Source organism: Mus caroli, chromosome X (assembly GCF_900094665.2).
Source record: "Mus caroli chromosome X, CAROLI_EIJ_v1.1, whole genome shotgun sequence".
In the NCBI taxonomy this organism is placed as follows: domain Eukaryota; kingdom Metazoa; phylum Chordata; class Mammalia; order Rodentia; family Muridae; genus Mus; species Mus caroli.
Genome location: NC_034589.1, coordinates 3,957,384 through 3,966,716, shown reverse-complemented (window position 1 = coordinate 3,966,716; position 9,333 = coordinate 3,957,384). Strand labels below are relative to the sequence as shown.

At 38.2% G+C, this 9,333-nt stretch overlaps 1 pseudogene; it reads right to left on the bottom strand.

Moving 5' to 3' along the window:
* Positions 1 to 5,726: 5,726 nt before the first annotated feature.
* On the bottom strand, positions 5,727 to 7,599 carry LOC110286886 (annotated as a pseudogene).
* Between the last annotated feature and the right edge of the window lie 1,734 nt (positions 7,600 to 9,333).

The following is a 9,333-nucleotide window of genomic DNA, read 5'->3' as shown; positions in this document are numbered from 1 at the left end:
ACACTGTCCAAGGAGGGAAAAAACAGACTTCCCAGTGCATTTGCTGTTGTAACATAGGGAAATAAATTACAGACAAAAGTGTCAACACTGCCAGTAAAGAATAAGCATAGTAAGGGTATAATGACTTGGCCAAAAATAAGTGCCTTGAGAGGATTAAACATAAGCCTTTATCTGCATAAGAGGCATGGAATTAACTGGTAGAAAACACTCCATAGATTTGTTCTAGCACAAAGTTCATTTTAATAAAATGCCTAAGTCTTACTTAAGGTTAGTAGTGTTTTGATTGGTGAAAACATGGTCCTTCATTTGTATGGGATCCATTTTGTGATTGGTATAACCATGAGTGGTAAGATTGGTCTACACACAAGGCTTCATTTGCATACAATGCTTTCTTCATTCACTGATAAAATGAAGACTGCAGGGATTCATGCAAACATGATTTTCATTTGCATAGTATGGCTTTGGTGACTTGACGAAAAATTAGCCCTTCCTTGATTTAAACATAAGCAATCATTTGCAAGGTTGTTTGTAACCACTAAAAAACACTCTTTGGCTTGGTGTAAGTGCACCCTTCCTTTGAATAAGAGGCCTTGTCATGAGCAAAATCAACAATTTTGCCGTTTTGGCAAATCATGTCCATAATTGCATAGTAAGGCTATTGTGACTCATTTAAAAGTGAGTGCTGTGATGGTCTAAATACAAGCCTTAGTTACTTAATTTTGACAGTGATCTAATGGGAAATGATAGGATTCGTGTAAACCCAGTCCCTCATTTACATAGTATATATATTGTGACAGGGCTATAATTAAGTGCATTGTTTGCTTTAAACATAAGCCTTCACTTTCATAAGAGTCTGGGTTTTAAATGGTACAAAACATGATTTCATTAGGAAAAACACAAACATTCTTGTGAGTAAGATACCTATGTTATCATTAAAAATATACAGTTATATTTGGTGAAAACATGGTTTTTCATTTGCATAGGACTCATATTATGATTGGTAGAAAGATAGTATGGTTGGTCCGAACACAAGCCTTCAGCTGCATACAATTTTTACTTAAATCAGTGAAAAATGGAGACCAGTCTGATTGGTGTTGCTCACTACCTATCCATCATCTCAATACCTTGACTTGAGACACTTGGAAAACTGCTGATGCCAAGGGATGATAGCATCATATGCTTAAACCAGATAGCACATGGATCTCACAAACTCCCAAGGGAATGTTCATATGCAGCCTCCTGTGAGAAGCAATGTTTGGGGTGAAGTTAGAAGGTTGCAGTGTAGGACTGCTGATAGGAACACATGTTTTTCTTTTGGTGAACCACTAATTGGTACTTTTCTGTGTTAAAACAATGCTTGGTATCTATACTTACAACATTAAAATTATGCTTACCTCATTTGAATTGTAGCAGCTATTTCTCCTTAGGACAAAGGTGCAGAAATGTGGGAATCTGGCTTTTGCAGTTATTGTTGTTTGAAATAGGATCTCACCTAACTCACGTTGGCCAGGAACTGAGTGCCTCCTGAATGCTGGAATTACATAATGCCTGGCTTATACAGTGCTGAGTACTGAACTCAGGGGTTTTTGTATGTTAACCAGGAACGCTATAAAATGAGCTACATCCCCAAATCCTAGCTTCTTTAATCAGAATCAGTTTTACTGGTGGGTGTACACTGTGCTGATCTGTTTCCATTAGATGGTGTCACTGTAAAGGTGCACAACAGCTGAAGTATCTGTTTGACCCATCAAAGAGTTTTCTTTTTTTACCTAGCATTTGGGAGAAACTCTGCAGAAATGATACATTTCTCTGCAAAAGGGTGATGAAAAGGTTTCCTCTCTGAACATAAATAAAATCTTAATCTTTCTCAGAAATATCTTCTAGTATATGGAAATGTGTTTGATCCTTGAGCAGGCTATTAGGTTATTTGAACCAAGGATTCGTATCATGCAAATCAAGTGAGTTCTCTAGAACTGAGCATATTATATATAGCCCATCTTACTTTTCTCGTTGATTTTAAGACATTGTCTCACTAAATTTTTAATTTGTCCTTGAATTAAGTCTGTAGCAAATGTTGGCCTTGAACTTTTAATCCTTGTGCCCCAGTCTCTTCAGTAGCACTGAATACAGGCCTGGACCCTCATACAAAGCATGAACTGTTGGGAGCACCTGGAGGATTCTTTTAGAACACCAGAAAGGGGGAAAATGTTAGATGGTGGCAATGTAGACTTCTGAAAGCACTGAATAAAAAAGTTTCTTGCACTGTAATCATCCTATTTGCCATTGGTCCCAGAACCATTTGTTATGGGTAATCAAGATAAGGTGTGTCTGCAAGATGTCTGAGCAGGTAAAGGAACAGTTCACCAAGCCCAATAACCCGAGAATTTAATCGTGTAACTTATCTTTTGACCTACACAGCCTTGTCTTGGCATGTTGGAGGGCCTCCTGACCCAGGAAGTAAGTAAACACAATCATACTAAAAATAATGTGATAAAGGAAGCCATGAAGCTTGCCCCAGAGTACACATTAGAAATATCAATAAATATTACATTATTCATTTAGTACTATGGATAGAAAAGTGTTGTTAAAGAGGGGGTCAGCACACTGATTTAAACTCTGATGAAAGCACCTGATTTTAACTCATATTAGCACTCAGAGACACAGTGAGGAGGGTAAATGCTATACATACATTTCTTTATCTCCATAGTAACAATTAGGAATCTGTAAATTAGGGAGTAAATTCAATAGACTTTTTCAAAATTGTAGCCACTCTTGTTTTGGATTAGGTAGCTCTCATCACTACTGGGATTTTTAATATAATATGTGCAATTCTAATAAGTAGTTTTGCTAAAGGGTTTACAAACATTATGATTGCTGAAAATGTGGTCCTTAATTGCAAAGAAGTCATTTTGTGATTGGAACAATAGTGAGTGCTGTGATTGGACCTGACACCAGCCTTCATTTGCATAAAATACTCACTTCAGTAAATGACCAAATGGAAAATATTGTGATTGTTGCAAACTCAGTCATTCATATGTATACTACATTTATTGTGACACTTGTAAAATGAGTGCTGTGATTGGTTCAAACTCAAACCTTCATTTGCAGAGATTTTGTGACTGGAAAAAGAGGTGATTGCTATTATTGCTTCAATCAGGAGCCTTCATTAGCATGAGAGCCTTGTAGTAGTAGATTTAAATTTTACATTAAACCCTTTTGTTGGGGTAACTACAACAGCAACAGAAATGAACCAGAACCCAGGGATAGCACTGGAAACATGCAGAGGACATGTGTAGCCCTAAGCACAGGAGAGGGGGTGTTTGTGCTCCCTCACTCATCATTAACTGATTAAAGGATCTGCATCAGCCCCAGGAAACTTCCCCTGCTATGGTATTATGTGTTTTTATGTTGGTAGAAAGAGCTTTCTCCATTAGTATGAGAGTCCTCCATCTCTAAGCCTGGAGGTCAGGGAAGGTAGGTGTGAAAACTATGCAGAGCCATATTTACTTGAAATAAAGGTATGACATGCTGGGCTGCAACCAAAGCTGGGGCATGCCATGTAAGCAATTTACTGCCAGGAAAAGAGGCAGCATAGATTAAAACTATACCACCTAGCAGTAGGAAATGATTGGAACCCCCAGAGTAGGCGTGGAAAAAAAGATGACACTATCTTTTGTTGTCTAAAAAGACAGCTCCACTCTACATGCAGGAAAAAAAAAAAAAAAAAAAAAAAAGCAGACTTCCCAGTGCATTTGCAGGTGAGACTTGGGGAAATATATTACAGAGAAAAGTGGCAATAACTGCTAAGTAAAGACCAGCTTTCAGTAGGTAATAACGCCAAAAAGAAAAAAAAAAGTGTACATTTACTCTCGACTTGGAGGCAAAAGAAGAGAAGTTTCCTTGGAAAACCACTAAAGCTTGCTCTTGGATTTCAGAGGTTCTTGATTTTATAATAGCACCTCCTGGGAAGATTTGAATAGGAATTTATACTGACAAACACTTCTTCTCTAACTACAGAACATGACATCCAGGAGGATAATGAGTTGTAGGCAATAAAGTTTCCCATGTCATACAGAATAATGGAAGTTACACCGTGAAACTACTTTATACTACCCAATCTCGACATCTTGAATCTCTTTTCTGTTGTTGTTGTTGGCAAAATTAACTCACTGGCTTCTGTTTTAACACCTAACCCAAACATAGCTCTCAATACAAGGAATTTTTAGGAACACAATCAATACTCATCTGTCATTTCTATTGCAAAAGGAAGTCAGTATTTCTGAAATATTAAGGACTATTAATTCTGACCTTTTATCTGTAGAGAAACCAGTCCTGATAGCTCACACTCCACCTGATCTGGGTAATGATTAAAACCATCAAGTTTTCATGGTGCTCACAGTAAGTTATAAACAGCTGATTCACTGTACTGAAGTGACTGATAAGGGAAGAGACTGTTTCAAACAGTTTGTACTGGAATCTTTCTTTCTTTCTCTCTTTCTCTCTTTCTCTCTTTCTTTCTTTCTTTCTTTCTTTCTTTCTTTCTTTCTTTCTTTCTTTCTTTCTTTCTTTCTTGTATTTTATGTATAGAAGTACATTGTAGCTGTCTTCAGATACACCAGAAGAAGCCATCAGATCTTGTTACAGATGGTTGTGAGCTACTATGTGGTTGCTGGGATTTGAACTTAGGACCTGTGGAAGAACAGTCAGTGCTCTTAACTGTTGACTCCTCTCTGCAGCCCCTGGAATTTTTCTTAAGGTATGTTATTGCCTTTACTTCATTTGCAAGAAAAACAATACACATTTTATATGTGTGGCATGTCATGTCATTCAGTTTGTATGATTGTAGAGGACTCCACAGTATATGTGACATAGGAAACACCTCATTGTATTGTTATAGACACAAAGTGTCTTAGGTTTTACACAAGTTTAGTTGACCCTCCTTGTTAGCATGACATAAGTGACAAACTTACAAGTGGCCAGCATGTCCCTTCCTTATTAAGTATTCTTTTTTTGGATATTGTAAAATTTGGGCTTATGGCTTTGTATTTGGTGAAATAGCTTGCCTTCTCCAGTCTTTTATCAGTGGACATATTCTCATTGGAGTACTATGAATCTGTCCCTTACAGGCCATGTCCTGGTAGAAGAACCATCACAGTAAAAAACATCATTGGCTGCTGTTTACCAGCTCCTTCTCATGCACAATCTGAACAAAATCTGTTCAGAGCAGAGAGAGAGAAGCAAAGTTTTCAAGTCTTCTCACTTGGCAGAAATGTGGTGCTGCCAATCTTATTTCTTCTGAAAGAAAACTTTCACTTGTCTCTGATGGAGGTGACTGCTATAGCTCATTGTCTCTGACAGGTTAGGATATACACACAGGTCCTTGAGCAGGCAGAACCAAAGGAGGATGCCAAGACAGGTGCTCTGTCCATCCAGCTTGAGCCAACCACTCCAGTCTTGGAATACTCAGATGGTGGTCATGAAGCCCAGATAGTACTGGAATCTTGGCTTTTATTTTTAACAAGCTCGAATTTAATAAGTCTGAAATCATTCTCAGAATGTGGCATTGTACATGGGCATCTGTAGAAACATTCATTTTACCAGGTTGTAGTTTTAAAAAGATACAGTGAGTTCTGTTTAAACCGGTGGGCAGCAAGTTGGTTCCCTTTGATTTATAATCTTCAGTGCCACTGTCAAATAAATAGTGAAGTCAAAGAAAGCATTATCAGTTATTTGTATAGGACAGTGTTGTTTCTATAATTTGAAGCTTTTTGAATGGATGTTCAGGCCTGATCCAGCTGTAAAAAGATGACTCAGTGAATAGACTATATGGGAGCTGTCAAAGTGTCATTACCTTCATCATTAATAGCTGACTCAGCACTATACCACTATTGCTAGTTAAAATAACCTGCTTCTGAGGCCCCACAGTGGCAGCCTGTGTACTCAGCCTCAATGCCCTGGCCATCTCGTGTCCAGGGTGTGCCAATACAGTCCAACAGAAACTTTGGCTTTAGGAAGGAATCACAGACATTGAAAGAATGGCTGTAATCATCATTAAGTGTGCAGTGAGAAGGAATGTGCTTCAGAAAGTCTGGGCAGGGCTGGCGGCAGGTCACTCCTGCTGCTGACAGCTGCAGACACTTGTTTGTACATGACAAAACAATGAGGGAAAACAGTCCCTTTCAAACAAACTTTAAAAAATTGTTTATGGTGGTTTGTATCAATAGAATACATTTAGAACAATTGCATGTACAGACTCATGCACGCTAGGGCTCTCTTTATATCATAAAGAAAACAAGCATTTATATTATTTGTGATTTTTAGAATTTTTTTTTAAATATCAATTGTACACTTTCCCCTTGGACAGAATAAACTGCCAGGGTGTACAGCTTAACACCATCATCAGAGTTGTCCACAAACGGAACAGAGGTTCAAAACAAACAGACAAACAAACAAACACTTTCTTGAGAATGAAGTGCCTTTCATTTGCTGCTATAACCAGCAAGTGCCAGCAGTAATCAAAATGGAGGAGAGACCTACAGGTCTACCTGGGCAAGCTGACCAGCACACATCACAGTTTATAAAGGAAGGTTATGTACTCTATGTTACAAGTCCCAACCTAGCAGTATCAAGTGACATTTCTTTGCTTGCTTTATGATCGATCATGCCTTGTGGCAGTGTGACAGGTCTCGTGGTATTGGGCTTCTTTTTCTCTGCAGTCTTTAAATTCTGAAAGGAACATATGAGGGTTTCATCCACACTCATGATGGAGCCCGCTTTGTCAAACTCACCACAGTAGTTGGGTGCAGAAAACAGAGTGACTAACTGCCTCTTTGCAAAAAACCTCATACCCATCTTCAACCACCTCTTGGGCTTTACGTATAAGAGCCAAATCATGCTTATGGAGAAATTTTGCAACCACTTCTGCACCAAATGTGAAGGACACTCCTCTATCATTTTCACCCGAGCCTAAGACATCTTTATCAGGATCAGATCACAAAAGATAACAAAGAAGACCTTGATCTGGTACATCAGTTGGTCTCATAATTCGAAGACTCTGCTCCATAGAGTGAAGATATGGTGATAAACCTCCATGACAGCAGACTATCTTCTCATCCACGATGGCTGCTATCGGTAAGCAGTCTGTGAACATTTTCCACAGCTTAATGTTGTATCTTCTTTTACACTCATCATAAAATCTGTAGATCCTATTGATGCTGGCGCACTCGTGGTTCCTTCTGAGAAGAAAAATGTTCTCCGGATACTTGATTTTGTAGGCCAGCAAGAGGCAGATCATCTCTAGTTACTATTTGCTCCTCTCCACATAGTCCCCGAGAAACAAATAGTTGTTTTCTGGAGGAAGTCACCATGCTCAAACAGATGGAGCAAATTATAGTATTGACTGTGGATGTGACCACATATCTTGAGTGGTGCTTCGAGTTCTAAAAGGATAGGCTGACTGAAGAAGATCTTCTGAGACTTCAGGCAGAGTCCTCTGATTTCATTCTCCTGGAGCTGGACATTCTTGCATGCCTTGGACCCTCTCACTTCTGGCAAGCATTGGATGATAATGTTGATGTTGAGTTTATCAATATCCACCATCACTTCCCGGCCGACGACACTCCTAGAATGGCATCACCTTCTGCTTGTGCCCGGGGCTCACTCATCCTCCTTCCTCATGCCACCAGATCCCCAAGAGCGGTGGTGGCAGCAGTGGTGGAAGCAACAGCTGCAGTAGTGGTGGCAGAGGAGGCGGTGGCGGGTCCCCACACCCAGCCACCCCACTCCAGGCTTCCTCCTCCTCTCTTTAATATCACAAGCATCCACAAAGTCTAGGCAAGCTTAGAGTATGTACACTTAGGTGTTAGAAGGATAATACATCTCCTGTGTGCTTAGAAAAGGGACTAGTGTGACTGATAAAAAAGGAAAATGTTTTAATTGGTGCAAACACAAACCTTCCTTTACATGAATGATCTGCTATGACTAACTCAAACAGGATATTGCAGGAATTTGTGCAAAAATATAACCATCATTTACATAAAAGGATTTCTGTGCCTGATACAAAAGAGGAACTACTCAGATTGGTCAAAATACAAATCTTCATTTGCATAAGAGGTTTATTCTAATGATACAAAACACATAATTTAAAACTGACAATATTGTGCTTTGTTCAAACACAAATTTTCATTTGCATGAGATTCCTATGGCAGTTATAAAAATGAATAATGCTATAACTGCCAAACACAGTACTTTTTTATGCATAAAAACCAGTTGTGACTGATATAATAACGATTGATATTGTTGGTTAGAACAGTAGCTTTCCTTTACATAAGATTTTTCCAAGAATAGGTAGAAAACTGACTGGCAAAAAAGTGATAGTGCTGTAAGTGGTTTCAATATAAACCTTCTTTTACACCAAATATAATATGATCCAAAGAAGACTGCTAAAAAAGATATAGTGCTGTGATTGGTTCAAACACAAATCTAAATTTGCATAAAGTTCATATGTCAACTGTAAAATGTGTAATGCTGTGATTGGTACAAAAACAGTTCTTCATGTTCATAAGAGGTCTATTGTTACTAATATAAAGGTAATGGCTCTGATTGGCTTACAATAAGCCTTCAAATGTTTGAGAGGCTTATTGTAACGAATTCAAGATTTATATTCTTCTGATTGGTACAAACAGAAACCTTAATTTACATTAGAAGTCTTAGTCAACAATAAAAAGTGAATAATGAAATGATTGGTTAAAACACAGTCTTTCCTTTGCATATATGTGCTTTTGTGACTGATATAATAGTGTTTGATTGGAACAAACTTAATACTTCATTTGCATACTAGGATTATTATGACTGGTGGAAGAGTGAGTACCTGAATTGATTCAAGCACAAGGCTTCATTTGCATAAGAAGTTTGGTTGTACTAATTTTACACTCCTCACCTTGGTCCAAGGAAAAACCTCATTTCCATAAGATCACATTTCAGTGTTAAGCACAGTCCTTAATTTGCATAAGAGGGCTCCTATGAGAGGTTTAAAAGTGAGAAATATAATTGGTCCCAGTACAAGCCTTAATTTTCATAAAATATCTAATCATGACAGTAATTAAATGGAGAATACTGAGATTGTTCATACACAGTTCCTCATTTGCATAGTAAGACTATTGTGACTTAGCTAAAAAAAGGTACTTTGTTTGGTTTTAAAATATGCCTTCACCACATAAAACCAGAGACACTGAAATTAATAGAGGAGAAAGTGGGGAAAAGCCTCAAAAATGTGGGCACAGGGGAAAAATTCCTAAACAGAACAGCAATGCCTTGTGCTGTAAGATCAAGAAT